Here is a 25507-nt window from a genome sequence, read left to right as displayed (position 1 = left end):
TTATTCTGTACGATTCACCTCTTCCGGGACTTCCTAGTCCTTTATTCTGAACTCGTCACTTTTTTTCGGACTGGCGTCTTCGGACTGCCCGTCTGTCCCGAGAAAGCTGTTTCTTAAAGGACAAAATTACCTCTAAATCTCTATACTCTATATGTACCACTTTCCATACGTACATAACCTTCCCTCACTTATGTTACTCAGAAGCATACAAGCTATCCACACAGCATAAATTCTGACGTAATTGGATAGAACATCACCCTCGCTTCACAGCGACCGGCATAAATTAACACGTGAGAGGTATATACAACATTACCGTATCTCTTTATCTACGCTATCACATACTCGATTACTATTGCGTAAAATTCAGAAACTTCTAGCTCGCAGCAATCCCTAACTTACAAGATTATTTAAACATTACAAAATCAGATATAAATTTGCGATTACCATTAACTCACGGTAATCAGTATCGTCCTAATAGACCAAGAAAATTATTTCATATAACCCTACGAAATACTAAAAATATGAAAATTTGGATAGCATGCAATCGTCAATACTATCAATGAACTAGTTACTGTGAAATTAAAGAGACAAATTGCCTCACAACTCTAGCATCAACATATGTCCATGAAATTGAATAAACAGTACGTAATATGAATCCTAGTCATATCAAACACATTTGCACAAAACGAACAATCAAAATAAAAGATTATGTGGAAAATTAAAATTGCGCACCTAAATGCTGTTCTCTTTCAGAAATTGTGCGTCATAGCACTAAACCATGTCTTTTCATACAAGACAGCCACCCGGTCCTCTTTTCTTGTTTAACGAGGAAAGCACTATTCTTTTTAGGCTCCCTCGGGGTAAAACTACTCTCTCTCTCTCTCTCTCTCTCTCTCTCTCTCTCTCTCTCTCTCTCTCTCTCTCTGTCTCTTTCTCTCTCTCTCTCTCATGAATTTTAAGACTAAAGAATTTCGACCAAGGTCGTCACTTTAAATTCACATTACTTCTAAAGTGTACGCCTTAATTTACTCTGACCAATCGTAAGCAGCGGTTCCTAAATTATCACAAGATAATCATTTCGTTCGTCAGATTTTAGATAGCCTGGAATCTGTGAACTACGGTGCACATCAATTTCCCTTTAAAAAATGATAATTTGACATGGGTTCCTATCAAGCGGTTATGGTTGGTAGCCCAAATGTTTACTTTCTCAAGACAGCGTAGCAATGACCTGGTCAATATCACTGAGTCATGCATGCTAGCCTTTCAAGTTTTAACACTGACATGGGTGGAAGAAAGAAGAAAGATCAAAGTGACCCTTCACAAAGACTTTTCTGGCTTAAATGTGATAAAATTGTAATACTCAATGCATTATAATTTAAGGTTCAATACAATTCAAAATTCGACACTTTATATTGGCCCCCGCCCTTTAAGTGTAAAATCTAGGATTTTGCTCTCCGAATTTTGAAGTTGCATTTTAAGTTATTGCTGCCATGTCTCGAAGTGTCCCCTCCACATCAGAATCAATTAGTCTGCTCAGATAATCTGCTCATACACTGGCGCTTCCCCTCATGAAACTCAATTGAACTTGATATTGCTGAAGAAATAATGACCATCTCATTAAACGTCCATTTGTCAATTTAACTTGGGCCGGATAAGCAAGTGTTTGGTGATCAGTTTCCAGAATAAACTTTCGTCTATACAGATAGTGCTAAAATTTAGAGATCCCAAAGATAATCGCTAGGCTTTCTCTTTCGGTAACAGAATAATTACGCTCTGCTTGCGACAACTTCCTGCTACCATGAGCAACCGGAAATAAGTTCCCATCATGCTCCTGTTGTAAAACTGCACTAAGACCCCTGTCAGAATCATCGGTACGAAAGACAAAGTCCTTTGTCACGTTCGATAGTCTCACTACGGCGTATGAGGTCAACCTATTCTTCAACGTATGAAATGCTCTCTCACACCCGTCTGTCCAAAATACCTTCGTCGGAGCCTTCTTCCTTGTCAATCAGTCAACGGATTAGCAATAACGCTGACGTTTGCGACATTCTTACGATAATAACCTGCAAGGCCTAAAAAAGATTGCAAAAAAGATTGCACTTCTGTCTTCGTAGTTGGACGTGCGGCGTTCCGAAGTTGGTCGACTTTAGTACTGTCTGGGGTTAATGTATCTTCATTGAGTGTATGTCCTAGATAAGTCAGTCTCCAAAATCATATGTGACATTTAGATGGTCGGGCAGTGAGCCCTGTCTAAGTCGTTCCAGAACTTTGTTCATTAAGACCAGGTGTTCTTCCAAAAAAAAATCGTTCATGAAATTTGAAACTCCGGCTCCTTTTAGAGGTTCTCCTCATCAATCAGGTGCAGATGTTAGGTGCATTCTGGACCACGAACGGCATGACTACCCATTGGTATGTCCCTTCTGGTGTTGCAAAGACAGGTTTTGGACGGTCTTCCCTACGAACTGGAATTTGTCAATATCCCTTGGACAAGTCTATTTTAGAAAATATTTGGCGTTGGTTACTCAGGCAAATATGGACTAAGGATCCGGTAACATTTCGACCTGAAATTCTGTGATCCTGTCTAATTTCCGATAGTCATTACAAAAGCGGTCATCACCTGCCTTCTCCTGGACCAAAACAACCGGTGAACTATATGCAAATTCGGCTGGTTGAATGACCCCTGTGTCAGGCATAGTTCTAATTTCGTCCCGTACAGTTTCTAACTTCGCATGAGGTAGTGGATACGGTTTCAGTTTCACAGGCGTTTCATGCAGCAACTTCAAACTGACCTCTTCCAAATCCGCCATGCCTGGTCTTTTTGTAAAGACATTTGAGTAGTCGTGGAGTATCTCATCCATGTCTTCACATTGTCTGACGTTAACGTTACGTCAAGAACAACATCGACGTTGGTTTCATCTTTCTTCAAAGGACAACTAGGAAGTGCTTCCCCCACTCCTCCGTTGTCGTCGGGTTCTTCAGTCACAACTGTAGCAGCCACGAACCCAGTGGTTATCTCCCTTTCAGGATAGGATTTAAGAAGGTTAACGTGCTACAATTTCTCTTTGGGGGCTCTCACCAGTTGATATGTACTTTTGAGAGAGTGACGTATGTAAGGTGAAGTTGTTCGCATTTAAAACATGCACAATGGAGAGAATGTTGGCATACCTCTATACTACATTAATGTAATGTGGATGATATTTCTTTGGATATTGTACTTTTGATAATTGTACATGATTTAAACACACTGCTAACTAAAATGACTGCTCCCTTGTGCTAAAAAATCAGCCTGAATTAGTCAAAAGTACACTATCCATAGCAGCTATTAAAATAGGGAAAATGAATTTTGCCAGACTAGACAATACCAACTTTTGAAAGTGCAATGAATGAATTACCAAATATATCAAATGTAAAAAGTTATCGGCTCTTTTTTATACAATTTACCTCTGAAGTTGAGGAAGTGAAAATGACGAAGTAGAGTTAGCACTTTTTTGAAAGGTGCACATCTGGAGTAAGGCCAAGCTGTATACTCTATAACCCATATTACACCCATCAATCATACATCAAAATAAAGGGAATTAAAGGTTCTTTGAATTATACCTAAGATATACAAGGTCTTTTTTAAACAGCCAGTATAACCAGTAAGGAAAGCCGAGGAAATTCTTTAACTTTAAAATTCTAAACCTATGCAAAATACGAAATTGTAGAGCGCCACCTTTATCTCCTACCTGGAAAATATCGTTCTGTCCATTCTTCTGTTTCGTTACAACGAACGGTCCCCTCCAGGATACTTAAATTTTGTTGTGCTCCAACGGTAACAACAACAACAGCACCTTGTCACCCACTTCAAACCTGACGACCCCGTGCGTCACAGAGATTCTTCTGGGCCAAGTTGCAAACTTCCTCCAGCTTGTTACGGAGATCAACAACATACTGATACGGTGTTCGTACTTCCTCGGAAGCCTTTTCATCCGTCCGTAATTGTTTCAATACAGCCATGGGCCCTCTCACTGTCCCTCCATAAACTATTCCGAAAGGTGAAAATCCTATACTAGCTTGGGGTACTTCGCGTTACGCGAAAAAGTATCGCGGGAAGGTATCGACCCCAGTCCTTGGGTCGACCATCGCACAACTGCTTCCGAGCTTGCTTCAACGTCCCATTGAAACGCTCTTCTAGACCATTGCACTGCGGGGATACGGGGTAGAAGTCAGGTGCCTAACGGAAAGTAACTGGTTCACTTCTTCCATCACCTGGTTAACAAACTGCGTCCCTTGGTCAGTTAGTATCTCTTCAGGAACAACAACTCTGGACCAAACTTCTAACAAAGCCTCAGCCACCGTAACTGAATCAATGTTTTTCAACTCAATGTCCTCCGGGTATCGGGTAGTGTAATCAACAATCGTTAACACATAACGATTACCACGTTCTGACACAGGTTTTATCGGACCTATCGAGTCCATCGACACCCTCTAGAAACGATTATCAATCAATCAGAGTGGTTCCTAGTGGCACTGGGTGATATGAGAATTTAGGTGCCACCCGCTGCCACTTTTCACACAACAGACAAAACCTTCTTACATCCCCATACACACATGGCCAGTAGAATTTCCTCACTAACCTATCTCTCGTCTTTGTCACGCCCATGTGACTACCAAGTAGACTCTCGTGTTTTGCCTAAGCACTTCTCCCTTAGAACGAGGTACAATCTCTTCCTTTTTCTTATGTCACGTGTTTGGTCTCGAATAAACAGTAACACAAGAAAGAGTGAAAACAACAAGCTTTGAAAAAATATAATAAATTTTGGAAAAATTCTGCAAAAATAAAAACAGTATGAACTTATGGTTTTATAGAATCAAATCCAAAATAATCCAAGAATAATCCAAGAATAACATTTTTTAAGTCCTAATAACAAAATGTTCTACTGATTTCAGGTTCGAATCCCGACGAAGAATTCAAGATGGAAGACGATAACGTATGCTGCAATATGTAGTGTTGAAGTCTACAGTTCCTTGTAGAAACAAGAATTATCACTCCGTTTTCGGATATTTGAATACATTTTTATCTTTTAAAAAAACTGTCTTTGTTCAACAATTTCACATGAGCACACGTATTTTCCAGAAAAATAACAGAACTAATTCTTTTGAATCCAAGTAATTTGAAATAACTCCAAACAGCACAACATACAACTTCCAGTGTAAGAGAACGCCCAGCTGAAACTGAGACTAATTCTCCAACACAGAGGTTATATCTTCTCCTAAAACGTAAACAAGGGATCACGTGGTCATGTTCTAAAAGCTTATAGAAATTGGGTACTTGTTAAAGGTCACGTACACCCAGTGTGACCCTGACGAAAACCAATCATTTTACTCTAAGAAATAAAAAAATAAATAAAATTGTTTACATTTTATACACGAAGTCGCATCATGACCTCGACAACAACCAATCATTTTAAAATATATAAAAAAATTGTTTACGTAATTGCTACAAATTTTGAAACTTGTTCGGGATTTAGAATAACACCTGGTGTTTATAAACGAACAGTCAAGGTCAAACCATTTTCTGAAAAAGTATGATATCTTAGGAATACATTTACATTACAATATCATGTAATGAAAAATTAAAAACTGACAAACAATTAAATTGAAAAACAATATTTATTAAATCAGATGTAAGTAAATCAAACATACATAACACTTTTGAAAATGATAATTTGACATGGGTTCCTATCAAGCGGTTATGGTTGGTAGCTCAAATGTTTACTTTCTCAGGACAGTGTAGTAATGCCATGAAAAATCTCGCTGAGTCATAAATGCTAGCCTTTCAAATTTTAACACTGACTCGGGGGAGAAAAGAAGAAAGGTTGAAGTTACCCTTCACAAAGACTTTTCTGGATTAAATGTGATAAAATTTTAATGCTCAATGCATTAAACTTTTAGGTTCAATACAATTCAAAATTCGACACTTTACAGTGGTAATAAATCACAAATGATTACTCCCAAAGAATCAACCACCAAACCGTTTCGAGATTACTAACACATTACAGTTCTGACTCAAAATTGTTGATCTCATCCCTTTGATCCACCACTCTCCATCGAACTAAAGATGAGACATACTCACTAATCGACTACAAATAAAACATATAAAAACCAGAACAAGCTCAAATAAACATAGACATTGTTTTGGCTTGGTATATCAAAGCTGCAAACTCTCTTATGTTCATAACAGGTTAAAAGTCCATTCAAACAAATGAAGATCATCTGAAGCTAACTCATTAAAAAAGAAAAGACGACAGTCACGCCAGAGTAACTTCGATATCTTACTAGTTGTAAAGACGATAGTCACGTTAATGTAACTTCGATATCTTATTAGTTGTAAAGACGATAGTCACGTTAGAGTAACTTCAATATCTTATTAATTGTAAAGACGATAGTCACGTTAGAGTAACTTCAATATCTTATTAATTGTAAAGACGATAGTCACGTTAATGTAACTTCGATATCTTATTAGTTGTAAAGACGATAGTCACGTTAGAGTAACTTCAATATCTTATTAATTGTAAAGACGATAGTCACGTTAGAGTAACTTCGATATCTTATTAGTTGTAAAGACGATAGTCACGTTAGAGTAACTTCAATATCTTATTAATTGTAAAGACGATAGTCACGTTAGAGTAACTTCGATATCTTATTAGTTGTAAAGACGATAGTCACGTTAGAGTAACTTCAATATCTTATTAATTGTAAAGACGATAGTCACGTTAGAGTAACTTCGATCTCTTACTAGTTGTAAAGAAGATAGTCACATCAGAGTAACTTCGATATCTTACTAATTGTAAAGACGATAGTCACGTTAGAGTAACTTCGATATCTTATTAGTTGTAAAGACGATAGTCACGTCAGTGTAACATAGATATCTTACTAGTTGTAAAGACGATAGAGTAACTTCGATCACTTACTAGTTGTAAAGACGATAGTCACATCAGAGTAACTTCGATATCTTGATTGTTGTAAAGACGATAGTCACGTCAATGTAACTTCGATCACTTACTATTTGTGAAGACGATAGTTACGTTAGAGTAACTTCGATATCTTGATTGTTGTAAAGACGATAGTCACGTCAATGTAACTTCGATCACTTACTATTTGTGAAGACGATAGTCACGTTAGAGTAACTTCGATATCTTATTAGTTGTGAAGACGATAGTCACGTCAGAGTAACTTCGATATCTTCTAATTGTAAAGACGATAGTCACGTTAGAGTAACTTCGATATCTTATTAGTTGTAAAGACGATAGTCACATCAGAGTAAATTCGATCACTTACTAGTTGTAAAGACGATAGTCACGTCAGAGTAACTTCGATATCTTCTAATTGTAAAGACGATAGTCACGTTAGAGTAACTTCGATATCTTCTAATTGTAAAGACGATAGTCACGTTAGAGTAACTTCGATATCTTATTAGTTGTAAAGACGATAGTCACGTCAGTGTAACTTCGATCACTTACTATTTGTGAAGACGATAGTCACGTTAGAGTAACTTCGATATCTTATTAGTTGTGAAGACGATAGTCACGTCAGAGTAACTTCGATATCTTCTAATTGTAAAGACGATAGTCACGTTAGAGTAACTTCGATATCTTATTAGTTGTAAAGACGATAGTCACATCAGAGTAAATTCGATCACTTACTAGTTGTAAAGACGATAGTCACGTCAGAGTAACTTCGATATCTTCTAATTGTAAAGACGATAGTCACGTTAGAGTAACTTCGATATCTTCTAATTGTAAAGACGATAGTCACGTTAGAGTAACTTCGATCTCTTACTAGTTGTAAAGAAGATAGTCACATCAGAGTAACTTCGATATCTTACTAATTGTAAAGACGATAGTCACGTCAGAGTAACTTCGATCTCTTACTAGTTATAAAGACGATAGTCACGTCAGTGTAACTTAGATCCCTTACGTGCTATAAAGATGATAGTCGCGCCAGATTAAATTATATCTCTTACTAGCTGTAAAACGATAGTCATGTCAGTTTAACTTCGATCACTTACTTGGTTTTAAAGACGATAGTCACGTCAGAGTAACTTAGATATCTTACTAGTTGTAAAAACGAAGTCACGAAATGTAACTTCGATCACTTACTAGTTGTAAAGACGATAGTCACGTTAGAGTAACTTCGATCTCTTACTAGTTGTAAAGAAGATAGTCACATCAGAGTAACTTCGATATCTTACTAATTGTAAAGACGATAGTCACGTCAGAGTAACTTCGATCTCTTACTAGTTGTAAAGACGATAGTCACGTCAGTGTAACTTAGATCCCTTACGTGCTATAAAGATGATAGTCGCGCCAGATTAAATTATATCTCTTACTAGCTGTAAAACGATAGTCAAGTCAGTGTAACTTCGATCACATACTTGGTTTTAAAGACGATAGTCACGTCAGAGTAACTTCATTATCTTACTAACTATAAAGATGATAGTCACGTCAATGTAATTTCGATCACTTACTACTTGTAAAGACGATAGTCAAGTCAGTGTAACTTCCATCACATACTTGGTTTTAAAGACGATAGTCACGTCAGAGTAACTTCATTATCTTACTAACTATAAAGATGATAGTCACGCCAAAGTAAATTCGATCACTTACTAGTTGTAAAGACGATAGTCACGTCAGAGTAACTTATATATCTTACTAGTTGTAAAGACGATATTAACGTTAATGTAACTTCGATATCTTACTAGTTGTAAAGACGATAGTCACGTCAGAGTAACTTCGATCACTTACTAGTTGTAAAGACGATAGTCACGTCAGAGTAACTTCGATCACTTACTAGTTGTAAAGACGATAGTCAAATCAGTGTAACTTCCATCACATGCTTGGTTTTAAAGACGATAGTCACGTCAGAGTAACTTCATTATCTTACTAGCTATAAAGACGATAGTCACGTCAGAGTAAATTCGATCTCTTACTAGTTGATCGAAATCTCGTCGACAGCTTCTTCCTTCTGCTACAGCTCTACACCCTCCGTTCAACCAGCACGTGACTAACAATTTGACAAACACTAGGTAACCTCCTACCACCAGGAAAAGATACAATACATAGAGTGATGATGCCAGTTCTTATGTACAACACAACATTTTTCGGCGTAAACCATGGCATATTGTAAACTTCCTACTTTTGACAAGTTTGCGACATCACATCCTCTCTGCCAGCTACAAGTCACCCCAAGACAAAGGCAACGAAACATGGTGCTTCCAAATTAAACATCACCTAAAGCACTCTGTCGCTTTTGGACCATGACACGTTGCACTGCTGCTCACATGCATATATTCACGTTACCATGACAGCCAAGAAGCTGCCTTGGAAAGTTAAACTCTTCCACCAGTATCAGCTCTGCCAACAGCGATGCTGTCACTCCTGATGGTACTTCCAAAAGAGATCCCGACATGCTCGAAGTAATTCAAACCAAACCATTCCGTCATTCTCTGACCGAACCAAGACTTCTAACGTATGAGAGCACATTCCAAAATGCAGTCAAAACATAATATGAAATAGATTGTAACAAACAGTCAGGAATATGCAGTATGACCTCTCCAATAGCAGAAGAAACAAGTTATAATCATACGAGAGAGAGAGACAGACAGACAGACAGAGACAGAGAGAGAGAGAGACAGAGAGAGAGAGAGTTAGTTCTCGTATCTGAAAGTGCACATAAAGCAATGGTTTCATGAAATTTTCGACAAGTAAAATTCGATTAACAAGTTAAAGAGGAACATTGGAAATTATAGACCGAATTAAATGCTGGGAAATTTAAACATATTCTTCTGAAAACGTCAGATACATTATTCCTTAAAAATATAATTCATTTCCTTGAAACAAAAATGACAATCCATAAAAAAATAAAATAAATGTATCCACAATCAGCTGCTAACGTAACAGCTACATCCTGAAACAGAAATTCATTTAATACTGTTACATCGGGCAAATGAACAGTAGTACATATACATATATTGTCTCTTTTAAAGTTAGAAACTGTTCAAAAATGTATCCTTGTCATTCATTCGATTGCTAGTGGCAATACAAAGTCAATCAAAATGTAAGTATTTCATATGAAATACAACTGTGACAGGTCATCAAACCTTGGAAGTATATCATATAAAAGACGCAATTGACGTGGATGAGTTTTTATGACCAGATTAATAAACATCATTTGACAATGGATCTTGGTAATAAAAAAGCAATAAAAAAACAGCACGTTTTAGATCATCACATCTTTTGTTAAAGCATTAACACGAAAGAGAATACAAATATTCGTCATTGATTTTTCTTCTTTAAATACATTTAGGAAAGTGTCGAAATTGTCTTTTTTCCAGATAAGTAATAAAGATAACGGTTTCGCTCTATTGACACACGAGAACTTGATAGCATCATTGTGTAGGAGGAAGAAATTTAGATGAAAACGTGCTTTTAATATTCAATATGATAGCTCTCTGCGCAAATTGCTTCATTTTCTATTTTAAAAAAGTTGAATGAAAATAAATTTTAGCAAGGAATACAAAGGAGATAATCTTTGGAGAATATTATTCCGTGTGTAATAAGATTTAGGTTTGCCAGTAAAAAAATAAAAAGAAAGAAAGAAAGAAAGGAAGAAAGAAAGAAAGAAAGAAAGAAAGAAAAAGCAACTGGTTCTATGTACATAGCTTTACGCTTAAATGTACCCATGGCACCCGGTTACTAACTACCCCTTTAAATTGTGGACCCCTCTCAAGCTTTTAACTATGTTAACTAATAACCGTGGAGTTGTCCTCTCTTGGTTTAGGATGCTAACCATTGCTTGGGTGTTGATTGATTGATTGATTGATTGATTGTATTTTAACGGCGCATCAGCACTGTTTGGCTTTTTAGTGCCATACAAAATATTATATGTATAATCTTTTAAAAAATATAAAATATCTCATATCAACCGGCGAAATAAAAACCAGATAGTTGAATTTAAAACGTTAAGATGGTAACGGTGAAAAATAAAGCTTCCCGATCAACGGGGGATGTAAATGGTGTATGTTAATGAAGAGTGATAAAAGGGTATTAAAAAAATAGATAGTATATATTGCATAAAACTGCTCTAGGTGATAGCATCAAAGTTTAGAGTAAATGTTCACTGCTTTCAGGAACTCTATAATACAAGTGATGTTTATTGTATCAAAAAGTTCCTTCATGTCATGCACATTGTAATATTGATTGCGCGTAGGTTGCAAGTCAAAACACTCTTATCATAAAGTGCTTAACAGTGAATGGTTCATTGCAAGAAACGTACTCTGGTGGGTCTTCACCTTTTAGGATGTGGGAGTGGGTTATATAAGTATGTCCTATTCGAATTCTTGCAATGACTACCTCCTCTCTACGGATAATTCTATAGGAAGGAGTCCATTCTCCTAGAGTTGGCTTGATTGCATGAAGTTCGTTATTCACTGCATCATTCCATGATGCCTGCCACTTTTGACGTAAGGACTTTCTGATACTTGGTTTAAAATCAGTATACGGTGTTTTAAAATAAGATGGTTCATGAGATAGGGCCATTTTAGCAGCAGGATCTGCTTTTTCGCTACCTTTAATACCAGTATGACTGTGTAACCAACAGTATATTATATTGTGGGAGACACTCAGCTCGGTTCTTTTGACGAGTATGTTTTTCAATAATGGATTTTCCTGTTTTCTATTGTGTAGTGACTGAAGTCCTGATAGTGAGTCGGAGAAGATGATGCTGTTTAAAATAAGTTTGTTTTCGATATATTACAGAGCAAGATCTATTGCTCTGATTTCGGCTGAAAAACTTGATGTGCCATTTGGTAAGCGAACTTGCGTTGTGTGATTTCCACAAACGAAGGCTGCAACAGTCTTTTCCTCATCCTTTGATCAGTCGGTGTAAATTCTTGTGTAGTTTTTAAATTCGGTGAGGAGTTCGTGATAAGAGTTGTGGAAGACGGAAGGGTTTGTCTCAGATTTTGTTCCATCGTGTAGCGTAAAAAGTACTTTTGGTTGTTTAAGTAGCGGTGGTGTTTCAGAGATGGACGTTTTCTGAATTTTAGAAAGATCAATTTTTGTACTCTCAAGGCTGGATGATATTCTAATGCCAAAGGAAAGTATGGCGTTTGGTTTATTTTCGTACAAGGTTTAATATTTGGGTTGAAAAACAGCTGAAACAGCAAGGTTCAGAGGGTTTGATTTTAATTTGAGAACATACTGTGCGGAAAGCATTTCTCTACGATGTGATAACAGTGTTTCGTTCGCTTCAGACATTAGGCTTTCACACGAGGGTGTCTTAAATGCTCCCAGAGCGAGTCTTATTCCCTGATGATGAATTGGATCAAGCATTTTCAAATATGACTTTCTGGCTCAACCATACACAACGCAACCATAGTCCAGTTTGGAGCGAATAAACGTTCTATATAAAGTGGGTATGACTTTTCTATCAGCACCCCAGTCAGTGTGCGCTAATACTTTAAGCAGATCTAGAGATTTTAAGCATTTAGCTTTTAAGTTCTTTAGGTGTGGAATAAAATAAAAGTCAGTTTTCTGTCGAAGATAATACCTAAAAACTTTGTTTCCTCAGCAACTGGAATAGGTGTTCCGTCGAGCGTGAGTTTAGGTTCATCGTGTTGCCTTCGTAACTGACAGAAATGCATACGGTATGTTTTGGATTTCGAAAATCCGAAACAGTTAGTACTGGCCCAATTTTGTAACTTGTTTATATTTTGCTGTAGTTGTCTTTCAATTGTATGCATGTGCTTTGATCGATAACATATTAGAAAATCATCAACGTATATGGAGCAATCAACACCAGGAGCCAAACACTCGGTGATGCTATTAATTTTGATGTTGAAAAGCGTCACAGATAAAATACTTCCCTGGGGCACACCCATCTCTTGCTCGTGCAGATCTGAGAGAGTAGAGCCCACTCGTACTTTGAATTCTCTGAGAGAAAGTTTGATATGAAATAGGGTAGACGGCCTTTTAGATCTAGATCGTGCAGGTCATTTAGTATCCCGTACTTCCATGTCGTGTCATAGGCCTTTTCTAAGTCAAAGAAAACAGCTACTAAATGTTCCTTCTTGATAACTGCATCGCGAATAAATGTTTCCAGTCTAACCAGGTGATAATTGGTACTCCGGCCAGATCGGAAGAGACTTTGGAAAGGAGATATTAAAGCTGTTAGTTTCCAAGTACCATACAAGCCGAGAATTGATAATTCGTTCCATCGTTTTGTACACACAACTTGTGAGTGCAATATATCGGTAGTTGGCAGGATCTGCGCTATCTTTACCTGGTTTGGGGACTGGTAATACTGTTGCTTCTTTCCAAATATTAGATAGATTACCAGCAATCCATAAATCATTGAAGATTTGCAAAAGAGGTGTTAATGATGATTCTGGAAGGTGTTTCAATAACTGGTAATGTATTTCGTCAGGCCCAGCGGATGTATCATGGGCCTTGTCTAAAGCCTCCATAAGCTCCAATAAAGAGAACAGTTGTGTATAAGTTTCTGAGTTGTTGGATATGAATTTTAAACGTGACTTTTCTGTTTGAGGTTTTTATCTTCGGAAGGCTTCTGAATAATTAGATGATGAGGAATTTTTAGAGAAATTGTCAGCAAGAATATTTGCTATGTCTCGTTTTGAACTAAACGTGTTTTTGTTAAGTCGCAGATGTCGGAGAGAACTGTGTTTTTTTCTTTCCGTTTATTCTACGAATAGTGTCCCAAACTTTCTTAATAGAGGAACGAGGAACGAGAGCTTAAAGAAGAAATATATTTCTTCCATGATGCTCGTTTACTTTCTTTTATTGTGCGGCAAGCTTTGGCCAGGAAAATACGATATGAACTTAAGTTTTCGGGCGTCAGACAATTGTGTATGTACCCGTTCCTGGGTGTAAATATGTCGGTGTTTTGGTGTTATATAGACACAGATCGTGTCTAGAAATAAAGTCTTCAACTTTGTTACCTCCGTCCTTTATATGATTTGATCCCCATAAAATGTTATGGGCATTTAAATCCCCGAGTAAAACAAAGGATGCGGAAGTTGTTTAACAAGATTGTCTAATTCGTTTGGTACTAGGTTGGAGTTTGGTGGTATATTAATAGAACAAAAGGTAATCACTCGATGTAGAGTGACGCTTACACCAATGGCTTGTTGTTGTTGTTGTTGTAGGGTTTAACGCCATATTTCAGCACACGATAGGCTATACATGGCGTCCAGTATTAATGGTGGAGGAAGAACCCGGGAAAAGCCCGGAAAGAACCACCGACCCACGAGAAGCTACTGACAAGTTTTCTCACATACCCTCATTGGACGAATCCGAGACTCGAACTCGAACCCACGCAGACAGAGGTGAGATGACAGTGATCCGTAACGGAGAGCGCTTTAGACCACTCGGCCACTCGGGGCCCCGCAATGGTCTGTAAATTTGTGTTTAAAGGGATGACGCTATGAGGGGGTCTGTTGTTCACAATAACAGAGACTCCTCCTGATGCCCTGTCAACATTTTGAGAGTAGGTGTTAAACAGGGAGTAGTTTTTAAGTGTGATGTTATCCGTATCTTTCAAAAACGTTTCCTGAAGGTGTAGTACTACAGGATCATGTTCGTTTAAAAGCAGAAGAATATCATGGTAGTTGGCTTTAAGTCCTCTACAGTTTCATTTTATTATGGTGTTCTTCATTACAAGTTTATACTGAAGATTCTGGAGCTAGGTTAGACCTTTCTCAGAGGCAATCTGTTTGGTTATTTCTCTGGAGGAAGTACGGGGGTATATTTTTTGTTGTTAGATCTGGAGCCACCTTGAGGACATGGAGCAGTTTTTTCTGCATCCATATCCTCAAAGTCTCCAAACCAATTGTGTAGCTTTATGGGGTCATCAGACCCCTTTTGCTCCCTATTTGTTTGCGACTTTGTTTTACTGTTTGGTGATACTGGCGGTGGAGTGTTGTTGAATGTTGTTTGAGTCGATATTGAGTTTTTCGGGGGTTTGTAATGCAGAATGTTCGAGCTGGAAGGGGATTCAGGTGGGTTTGTTTTGGTTTGGGAGTCTCTCGTTGCTTTTTGGTTGCTTTTCACTACAGTTGAGAAGGACGGGCCGGGGAGTGATGTTCTAGCCTGTACAAGCTTCCTGGTCTCTGGATAGGGGATGTTTGATGTGTATTTAATCCTCTGTATTTCCTTCTCCTGTTTCCAGGTGTCACTTTCCTTTGAATTAGCATGGTGTTCCTTTCCGCAGTGGACGCAATGCGAAGTGGCTTTGCACTCGCATTCCCGATGAGAATGGTCTCGGCATCGGCCACATATTTGGCTTCTGGACCATCGGTCTTCATGATGACCGTATTTTTTACATTTGTAGCATCGGAGGAGATTTGGTATGTATATCTCAACCTTAACTTGTAGGAATCCAACTTTGACCACTTTAGGTACTGTTGGTTTGTTGAAGGTGAGTATAATGGTGTTGGTGTCCTGCAGATTGTTGTTTCGTTTGATACGAATTCTACGGACTGCAGTGACACCTTCATTTTTCATCCCCTCGACGATTTCTTTGTCGCTGACTCCGGCTAATTCACGGCAACGAATGACACCTTTTGATGTATTAAGTGAAGAGTGGCCGAAACAGGTTACTGGAAGATCGTGAAAGGTTTTAATTTTGTGGGTATTATCGGTATGTGCTTTGCGCTCGCACTCTACAAGAAGGCCACCTGATTTTAGTTTTTTGACAGTTTTTGGCTTGCTGACTAATCCAAGTCTTTTCGACTATAAATGACGATAGTGCAGTAAGTGGTTTAGATTCGTCTTTTGATTTGGATGACCATGAAGCGATGAAAGGATTCCACACTACATGGTTTATCATCCGACTCAGATCCAGTTTCAGTGCGTTTATGTTGATTTTTTGTTTGATTTTCCATGTTGGATTGTATAAATTTCAGCACCCATGCTCCCCACCCACCATGGAGCCCAACAAGGGGACACTTTGCAAGTGCCAGGGATACACAGATGCCATACTCAGTAGATAAAATTACCTATGATTGACCCGTGAAGAGACCACGTACTAGGGTCGGTAAAATTACCTCCTGATTGACCCGTTAAGCCACAGCCTTCTAGGAAGTCTTCTAAGACTTGGGAGAGGGAAAGATATAGGAATAGAATGTAGGGGTAACGGTGGTATCAAGAAAGATAGAAAAAGAAAGATAAAGAAGGTGAGCGAGTAGATAAAAAACTTCCTAGGGCTCGGCGTGACCAGCCGATTTGTCGAGACAGGGCCCATCCCAACCACCCGTCTAAGAGAAGTAGAGGCCAAAGTAGTGTAATGCATCGGAAAGCCTCTGCTCAACTACCAGGATCCTTTCCTCCCCCGACACGGGATGCAAACCCACGGCAAACAGGTTGCCTCTACTTAGTCGCCTCTTATGACACGTAGTGAGGCAAATCGGGCCAATTCTACAACCCCCGACCCGCAGAGAGTACTTGGGTGTTGTTGGTTTAATGTATTTATCAGATCAAATCCTATGAAAATTGACGTTATCTCACGCCATAATAAAGTTTCACTGAGCCGTACAACGGGGCAGACGCACACACTAAAGTAAGTGCTTTTAACATCAAACTTCCTAGCAAGCATAGGAACAAACCGGAAGCTGAAGAACGAGACAAGTTCATAAAAAGTACGTTCATGTCCTAAATTTTTTTGTTGTCTCAAACTTCGTCCCATTTTAGGACTAAAATATTAAATAACAATATATTCCTCTATACATTTGGTGGTTCTACATAGATGTTTCTGAATGCGGACACCTGAATGTGGACACCTGAATGTGGAAGCGAATTAACACATATAATAGCTTTCCAGAAAGCTTCAAGGAACCACTTTCATTCATTGCTTGGAAAAGAAAGAAAGAGGTTGTGTTTTTTTAAATAATTGGTCGGGGGAAGAAGAACAGCACAAGTTGGTCGGGTAGTCTAATAATCTATTTAAGGCAGGGATAGTTTTGTTATTGTTGTGCAGTTGCGGGATCGTGCTTTTAGTAGGAATGCCTATATCTGTACAAATGAGGAAATAGTGACCTACTTTTATGCATTAATGATCACATGTACATATATTTAGTTGCATACTTAGGCTGAATAGGTTAACTAGTACAGTTGGATGTTACCTCCCCTATCTATTGGGTAAACATAAACGTCAGAGATAAGTCCAAGCATACATATTAGTCTAGTGCCTTGTATTTAAAGTTATTACCCAAAATTCCTCGGTGCGTGAGATAACGTCGATGTAGATCCTGCGAATATAATTCTACCAAAGACCGTGCTATATGACCTTTTAACATTTCTGAATGCAAAATAGACTGACATCACTGGTTCGGATCTTGTACATATGTCAATATGTATAGAACCCAAATCGGTGAGTGCAAAAAATTTGGACCTGTTTGCAATTGACACGCTTAGCTGTATCTAATGTAAGAAAAAGCCCGTAAACCCGGATATTTGGCGGTAATACCCCATTGGACGGATATAAAAGCTCAGTCTTTATCCTCACAATAATCATGCAGTTTCGAACCACACCTGTTGATTAAAACTTGTTAAATACAGAGAAAGTGCTTTTAAAGTAATTACAAAAAGACAATGTCTTACAAATTTTTTACATAAATGTCCGGTTGCTATGTAACGTTCTAATGTCGTAAAAGACTATGGTATGCACGACGTTAAAGACCGAACCTTTTAATGTGCCGATTATCGCAGTCACTCCTAAACGATAAAATAACAAAATACCACCCCAAAAAGAAAACAACCCAGTCTATAACATCATTCAAAACTGAGGGGGAAAAAAATTGTTCTTTTTATAAAATTCTTCATGGGACCAAGATAACAGAACCTTTGTCCCAGATTTCTTTTGCTAACGTTTTATCGTGCAATTCCCACTACTATCGTTCTGTACATAATAATAAGCTCAGCGTAATGCTTTTGCAAAAATGAAAAAAAATCAGTTGCTAAGCTGTTTGGGCTTTCTTTGCGGCTGGGGGTGGTGGTATTCCAAATAAAACAAATCCCTTACAACTGAAATTTACTTGGCATGTTTCATTTTTGACTGAAAACAAGTTATCTCGTTATTGTAATAAAAACTGAGTACACTAGGCGGGTCTCACGATATCTAACGTAAGCTAATAAAGTGATCTGAAGTCAGGGTAACAGGGCGAGGGCAGCATAATCCACCCTATCAGTAAAATGATCATGTTGTCACTTTAACACAAATTACAGCATTGATTATCTTAGAGCACGGTCTTTATCGACCACTCCAGCAAGTGTTTGATGGGGGCAATACTTTATCACACTCTAGATAGGGTTATCATATCGGAACCGTGGCTAGCGAAGATGGGTTTTCATCTGAATTTATAAACAGTCTCCTTTTAGACCCGTGTCTTGTTTGCATGTCTTAGGTCAATCTCCATGATTTTGTTTTTCTAGAAGAAAAACATCGACTGAAAAAACCCACTGATGCTAATTAAGTTGGTAGAACATTAAAAGTAGAAAGTTAATCTAACAAGAAGGCGGAGCATTCTTCATAATACACATAGGTCAAGAAACGTACATAATTAAACTAATTAGTGGGTGAAGCATTCTCTGTTACTACAATAGGTCAATGTGAAACGTACAGAGTCAGGCTAAGTGTGGGCAGAATATTATTATTCCCAAAGATCAATAAAACGTAGAGAAAAGAAAAAAGAAAAGAAAAAGAAAGTAAAGGAACGATGACATACATACTATTCGAGCATTCCTCAACGAATACAGAAGACGGTGACAAATACTGGCAGAAACCGATTTTTCATATCGTGTTCTTTCACATCAGATGGAAAGGTCCAATTAATATATATCTGTGTGAATGTGATCAACTTGATCTTTTAAAAGATGTTTTTTTTAAAAAAACGCGGCTTTCAAGGCAACGGAAGAATCGTTTTGATAATTCTGTCTCGGTGCTTTATAGAATTTATTTCAAAAGGAAAGATACAGTAGCTTACTTCAGCATTCATTAGAGGATGCGGGTGGTCGTGGGTTCGAACCCCGGCCAAACATACCATAGACTCACAAAAATGGTACTAACAGCTGCCTCGCTTGGCGCTCAGCATTAAGAGGTTAGTGTTAGGACTGGTCGGCCTGGTGTCAGGAAAATGTGACCGGGTGGGACATCATGCTACGTGTCTGCGGCATGATGCCCCAGTGCTAGACATGACTATAAACTGCCACACTGGGGACATCGTAGCGATATGACTGAAAAATTGTTAAAAGCTACGTTAACAATCTTAATCACAGACACACACACGCAAACACGCATTCATTAGATAGGATTTATAAATAATTGCACATGCCACGAGGCGATAACATAACAACAATAACTTTGCGTAACTAAATAAGACACTAATCAGTAATGCTTAGTTTAATATCACAATTTAATATACATTTTTTTATATAGTACAACGTTATAAAACTTGCGATAATAAAAAAAAATGAAAACGTGTCGCTTACCACAAAGTTTGGACCAATGAAAAGTGTCTGACAGATGTCTATTTCCTGCATGCATAATTGGGTGGTCATGTGATCATCTGTGGTTGCATCACGCACACCCTATCTCATGTATGCAAACTGCAATTATGTGAAATGTTAAAACTGTGAAGAAGAAAAAAAATACCCACAAATATGTGAAAAAGTTAAAACTCTTTGGGGAAAAAGACAACCTACAATCCGAGTTAAAATTGTATTCTTATGTGAACAATCCTGCTTCATCTGGTACGACAGGTGCGTTTTGATTATGTCGGTCAATCTAAAATATGTGAATAACAGCACAGGGGATCGTATCACTGCTTACAAATTAAATGATCAGTCATACATATAGTATATTGCATAAAGGAAGACACTTCTCTCCTTTCTCGCGCGACCTATTTAAGAATCAATGCTGATATTTCAAGCTACATTTCGCACAGCGTAATGAATTTGGTACCGATGTTCAGGCATTCGACTCTGTATGCCTATCCAAAGTTTGACTTAGAAACTTATCTTTAAGAAATGCAAGACCATCTTCACATGATACTTCTTGAGTGGTCATGATCGTGCCTACTTAATAGGCAAGAGAAATCCAGCTGAATGGAATACTGTGCTCTCATTGGTTAAAAGAACATGACGTGCTGCATTTATTTATTACTTATTTTCAGTTGGCCAATGAGAAGGCATTGTTCCATTAAGCGCGTTGTTCTTGTATATTAAACGAGCGCGATCCTGGCCATGTCGAGCAGTAGCTTGTGAAAATGTTTTCGTATAGTACACTAATGTATGGTAAACACAAGGCCCAATTTTGGCACCATTGTATTATGTTTGGGGCAATAAAACATTTTTTCATAATTGTGCGCGATTTTCACAATGGATTGATGTCATATTTTCTCAGTCATCATTTGTTTTAATCGTTTCTTACTTGCCTTGTTCGCACCACGGCATATGCACATTTTTATAAGAGTTTGACATTGGATAAAATCATATCATGTGACTCAAGAAAAATCAGTCATTAGTTCATGTAACCAGAAAGGAACTACTCATTTGTTCATGTGCCCTTCTTAATATGTTTGTAAATATTTATTATCAATGATTAAAATATGCTGTTATTTGTTTCTTCAGATTCGTTATTATTTTTACTATTTGTATTTATAAAAATCAAACTTCTTATTTTACAGATTTATGACGTCATAAAGCTCCTAAAAATATGAAGTTCAATCTGAAATGAAAACCTAAATATCCATTTTATTATCTTGCGTAATTTCGTCAGCAAATTTCTAGTCAAGAGAAACCAAAACAATACAGCTATCTGCATGCTTTTGCGGTGTATTGCAGATTAAAAAACATCTTTTTTAAATGTATCAGATATATATTTTTTAATCTTCTTTCAGCTTAGTAAAGTCTGTAGGCGTAAAATTACAAAGAAAACGCAGGATGTATGCATCAACTGGACATTAATAGTGGAAGTAGAAATAGTCAGGATTAATATTTTTCCGGACTGACCATTTTTCTTAGTCCCCACTAGGCATTAAAGTTTCATTATTTTATTCTTTCTTCATGACATAAATTTCATAATTCTAATTACGTCTTTTGACCAGATTATGGATGATTTCAATTCCTGACTTTTTTTTAAAGCAATTTATTGACTGAATGTCAGTCTTTCTAATATTATCTTCATAAAATGTCAATTTTGTCACAGTTGCGTACACACCAAGACCGAAAATGCATGCTCTATTGCCAGTATCTCCAAACTGAACTCGTTAATGAGTAGAATATGGCGAAATATGGAAAACTGTCCATCTCTGATAACACTATTCGTAGGGGAAATTATTGAATTCAATTAAATATGGACCCCTACATCGCTTGTTATCTTTTGTCATGGCCAATTTGGCTAAAGATCTCGACTGTAAAGCATTGACTAAGAATTGACTTTAAGCATACCAAACATACTGATGTTATGGCACGTGCCATAAATTGACACGTACCAGTATGAGAAGATATGGGGGTGAGGGTGTATAGAAATAAGATTTCACTAATTTAATCGTATCAGACCCCAAATTATTTTAAATCAATCTAATATTTCAATCTAGAATTGGAGAATCAATATCTGAATTCTTCGTTGTTGTACATTGTTTTTCTGACTTAAAATTCAAGTGTTCTTATTTGCCCGTAGTGTAGAAAACTTAACGTAAATTCTAGGGCCGGTGTTCAAGACTTAACGTAAACTCATTCTAGGCCAGATGTACAAAACTTAACGTAAACTCATTCTATGCCAGGTATACAAAACTTATTGTAAACTCATTCTAGGGCAGGTGTACAAGACTTAACATAAACTCATTCTAGGGCAGGTGTACAAGACTTAACGTAAACTCATTCTAGGGCAGGTGTACAAAATTTAAGGTAAACTCATTCTAGGGCCGGTGTACAAAACTTAAGGTAAACTCATTCTAGGGCAGGTGTACAAGACTTAACGTAAACTCATTCTAGGCCAGGTGTACAAAATTTATTGTAAACTCATTCTAGGGCAGGTGTACAAGAATTAACGTAAACTCATTCTAGGCCAGGTGTACAAGACTTAACGTAAACTCATTTTAGGGCCGGTGTACAAAACTTAACGTAAACTCATTATAGGGCAGGTGTACAAGACTTAACGTAAACTCATTTTAGGGCCGGTGTACAAAACTTAACGTAAACTCATTCTAGGCCAAGTGTACAAGACTTAACGTAAACTCATTTTAGGCCAGGTGTACAAAACTTATTGTAAACTCATTCTAGGGCAGATGTACAAGACTTAAGGTAAACTCATTCTAGGGCAGGTGTACAAAACTTAACACAAACTCATTCTAGGCCAGGTGTGCAAGACTTAACGTAAACTCATTCTAGGCCAGGTGTACAAATCTTATTGTAAACTCATTCTAGGGCAGGTGTACAAAGCATAACTTAAACTCTTTATAGGCCAAGTGTACAAAACTTAACGTAAACTCATTCTAGGCCAGGTGTACAAACCTTATTGTAAACTCATTCTAGGCCAGGTGTACAAAACATAACGTAAACTCATTCTAGGCCAGGTGTACAAAACTTATTGTAAACTCATTCTAGGCCAGGTGTACAAAACTTAACGTAAACTCATTCTAGGCCAGGTGTACAAAACTTAACGTAAACTCATTTTATGGCAGGTGTACAAAACTTATTGTAAACTCATTGTGGGCAGCCCATGGCGTACGAAACATAATGTAAACTCATTATGGGATAGATCAGGGTGTACAAAATCTATGTAAACTCACTGTGGGCAGCCCAGGGTGTACAATTTAAACGCATTCTTGGGCAGGCTTACGGTGTACTTAAAGTCAACTCATTCTGGGACATCCCTGGGTGTACCAAACTTAATGAAAACGCATTCAGGGACAGCGATTGTAAATGCATTTCATGTTATTTCTATATTTAGTCATGTTGCTCTCTCTCTCTCTCTCTCTCTCTCTCTCCGTCAGGATGTACAGATTTTAAATTTAGAACGTCAAGTACGCATTATGCAATCAATGACGTATTCTGCCAAAAACATTATTTGTAAAAACAACTCCAACACACCAAAATCTACCTCTGAAACAATCAATGAGCACCAAAACTCTCCACGCAGAATCAGAAGGGAAAACATTGCACCACAAAACGTACCCTCGAATCAGGAAACAAAAGAACCAAAAACTACAACCCACATTGTAACAAACCATGACCACCCTGATAACACTCCAGATACAAACAAAACTGTCACCCCAAACATCCCCAAATCTAACACACACCCCAACACAGAATTAATACAGGAAGTAATGAACCTAACAAAACGAACCATAATGCAAGATCTCAGTAGCATAATCAGAACCCTCAAAACCATTTTCACCATACTAGCTGATTGGACCACAAGACTAACAGATAAAGACAACGTCAAAAATGAATAGTACAAAAACTAATAAAATCACCATCTGGCAATGGAACTGCAGAGGAATCTTTAAAAACCTATCAGAACTGCAGAACAAACTGAATAATACGGCCATAAAACCAGACGTAATCTGCCTACAGGAAACCCTCATAACACAAGAACAAAAACGCCTGCCCAAACTACAAAGCTATACCCAGGGAATCTTTAAAAACAGACCCATGGGGCAGAAAGGGGGTGGACTAGCAATTTTTTTAATAGATACACTAATCTACTATGAAGTAAAAGAAGTACCCCCTAACCTAAACATCAATAATAGCATCGAAATAATGTCAGTAATGATAAATATAGGAACCACAAACATTCAAATAATAAATGCATACGACCCAAGGGGTACCTTCTGCCCTACCAACCTAATCTCACTAAAGGCAATCACTAATAACAACAACAACAATCTAATGATCTGTGGCGACTTCAACGCACACAGTGAATTATGGGGAGGTAAAAAGAAAGATCAAAGAGGAAAAATGGTTGAAAAATGGATAACTGAGAACATTCTGGTCACCTTAAATGACGGGTCGAACACTAGATTAAACCCTGAGGATGGCACTCTCTCAGCCATAAACCATCACTACCCCAAAATTGGCTCAAATCACAAATTGGTGGGTGGATCAGGAAGATACGTTAGGAAGTGACCATTTTTCCATCACAATCAATATTCAAACAAAAACTCAACACATTCCTAACGAAACCCCACCTAAATGGAGGTACCAACAGGCAGACTGGGACCAATTCCAATTATTACTAGCTAGAGTAAATCCAGATAACTTAGAAAGCCCAAGTATTGACATGTATTATGATAACATAACAGACACAATTATAGAAGCAGCTAACCGATGCATACCAAAGACAACTAATATCCAAAATAAAAACCCTGTACCATGGTGGACTAAACAGTGCACTATAGCACATAAAGACAAAAAAGGGCCTTAAATAAATATAAACGCACCAAAAATTCTATCTACTTCCAGCAATATAAAGATAAAGAAAAAGCACTAAAACAAACTATAAAAACTGCTAAAATTATTCTATGGCAAACCTTTTGCTCTAAACTGAGTCTAAAATCAAACTCAAAACAAATATGGGACAAGATAAAAGCCATAAAAGGGAAAGCAACTACCTCAGCCCCAAAAATTAAAAATGCCATAACAAATAAAGATAAGGCAGACCTCCTAGCGAAGCATTTTTCGAACATGAGTAGCAACAATAATCACACCAAAAACTTTCAAGAACACAAAAAACTAATGGAGGGAACCCAACCTCAAATGTTTCAAGACCAAGGAACAAAAGAATCTCACCTAAATAGCGACATCACAGTACATGAATGGAAGATAGCCCTACGATCCAAAAACGAAACATCCCCTGGTAAGGATTACATTATCTACAAAAAACTACCTATCAATATAACAATAGCCATAATCAAACTCTTTAATAGGATATGGGATAAAGGCCAACTACCCACCAAATGGAAACAGACCATAGTAATACCAATCCCCAAGCTAGGTAAAGATCCCAACAACATAAATTCGTACCGACCCATCTCCTTTACAAACAATATTTGCAAAATAATGGAGACAATAATCGCAAATAGGTTAAAACACCACCTAGAAACCAATAACCTACTCTCCATAAATCAATGTGGCTTTCGGAACAAACGGTCCACAACTGACCAACTTCTCAGATTGGAAACAGACATCAAACTCGCTTTTAACGCACATAGGAAAACCGATCGCAACCTCGTAGCGGTTTTTTTAGACCTAGAAAAAGCGTTCGACCTAGTATGGACCAATGGACTAATGGCCAAATTAAACCAATTCGGAATAACTGGACGCTTGTTCAACTGGATTGGCGATTTCCTCACAGGCCGGAAAATTACCACAAGAATAGGTAACACCCATTCGGAAGAATTTTCACTTGAAAATGGAACACCGCAAGGCAGTGTAATAAGTCCGTTACT

The sequence above is a fragment of the Sinohyriopsis cumingii genome, chromosome 16 (assembly GCF_028554795.1).
Source record: "Sinohyriopsis cumingii isolate HCF-2022 chromosome 16, ASM2855479v2, whole genome shotgun sequence".
Taxonomy (NCBI): Eukaryota; Metazoa; Mollusca; class Bivalvia; order Unionida; family Unionidae; genus Sinohyriopsis; species Sinohyriopsis cumingii.
Note: the sequence above shows the minus strand (reverse complement) of the source record.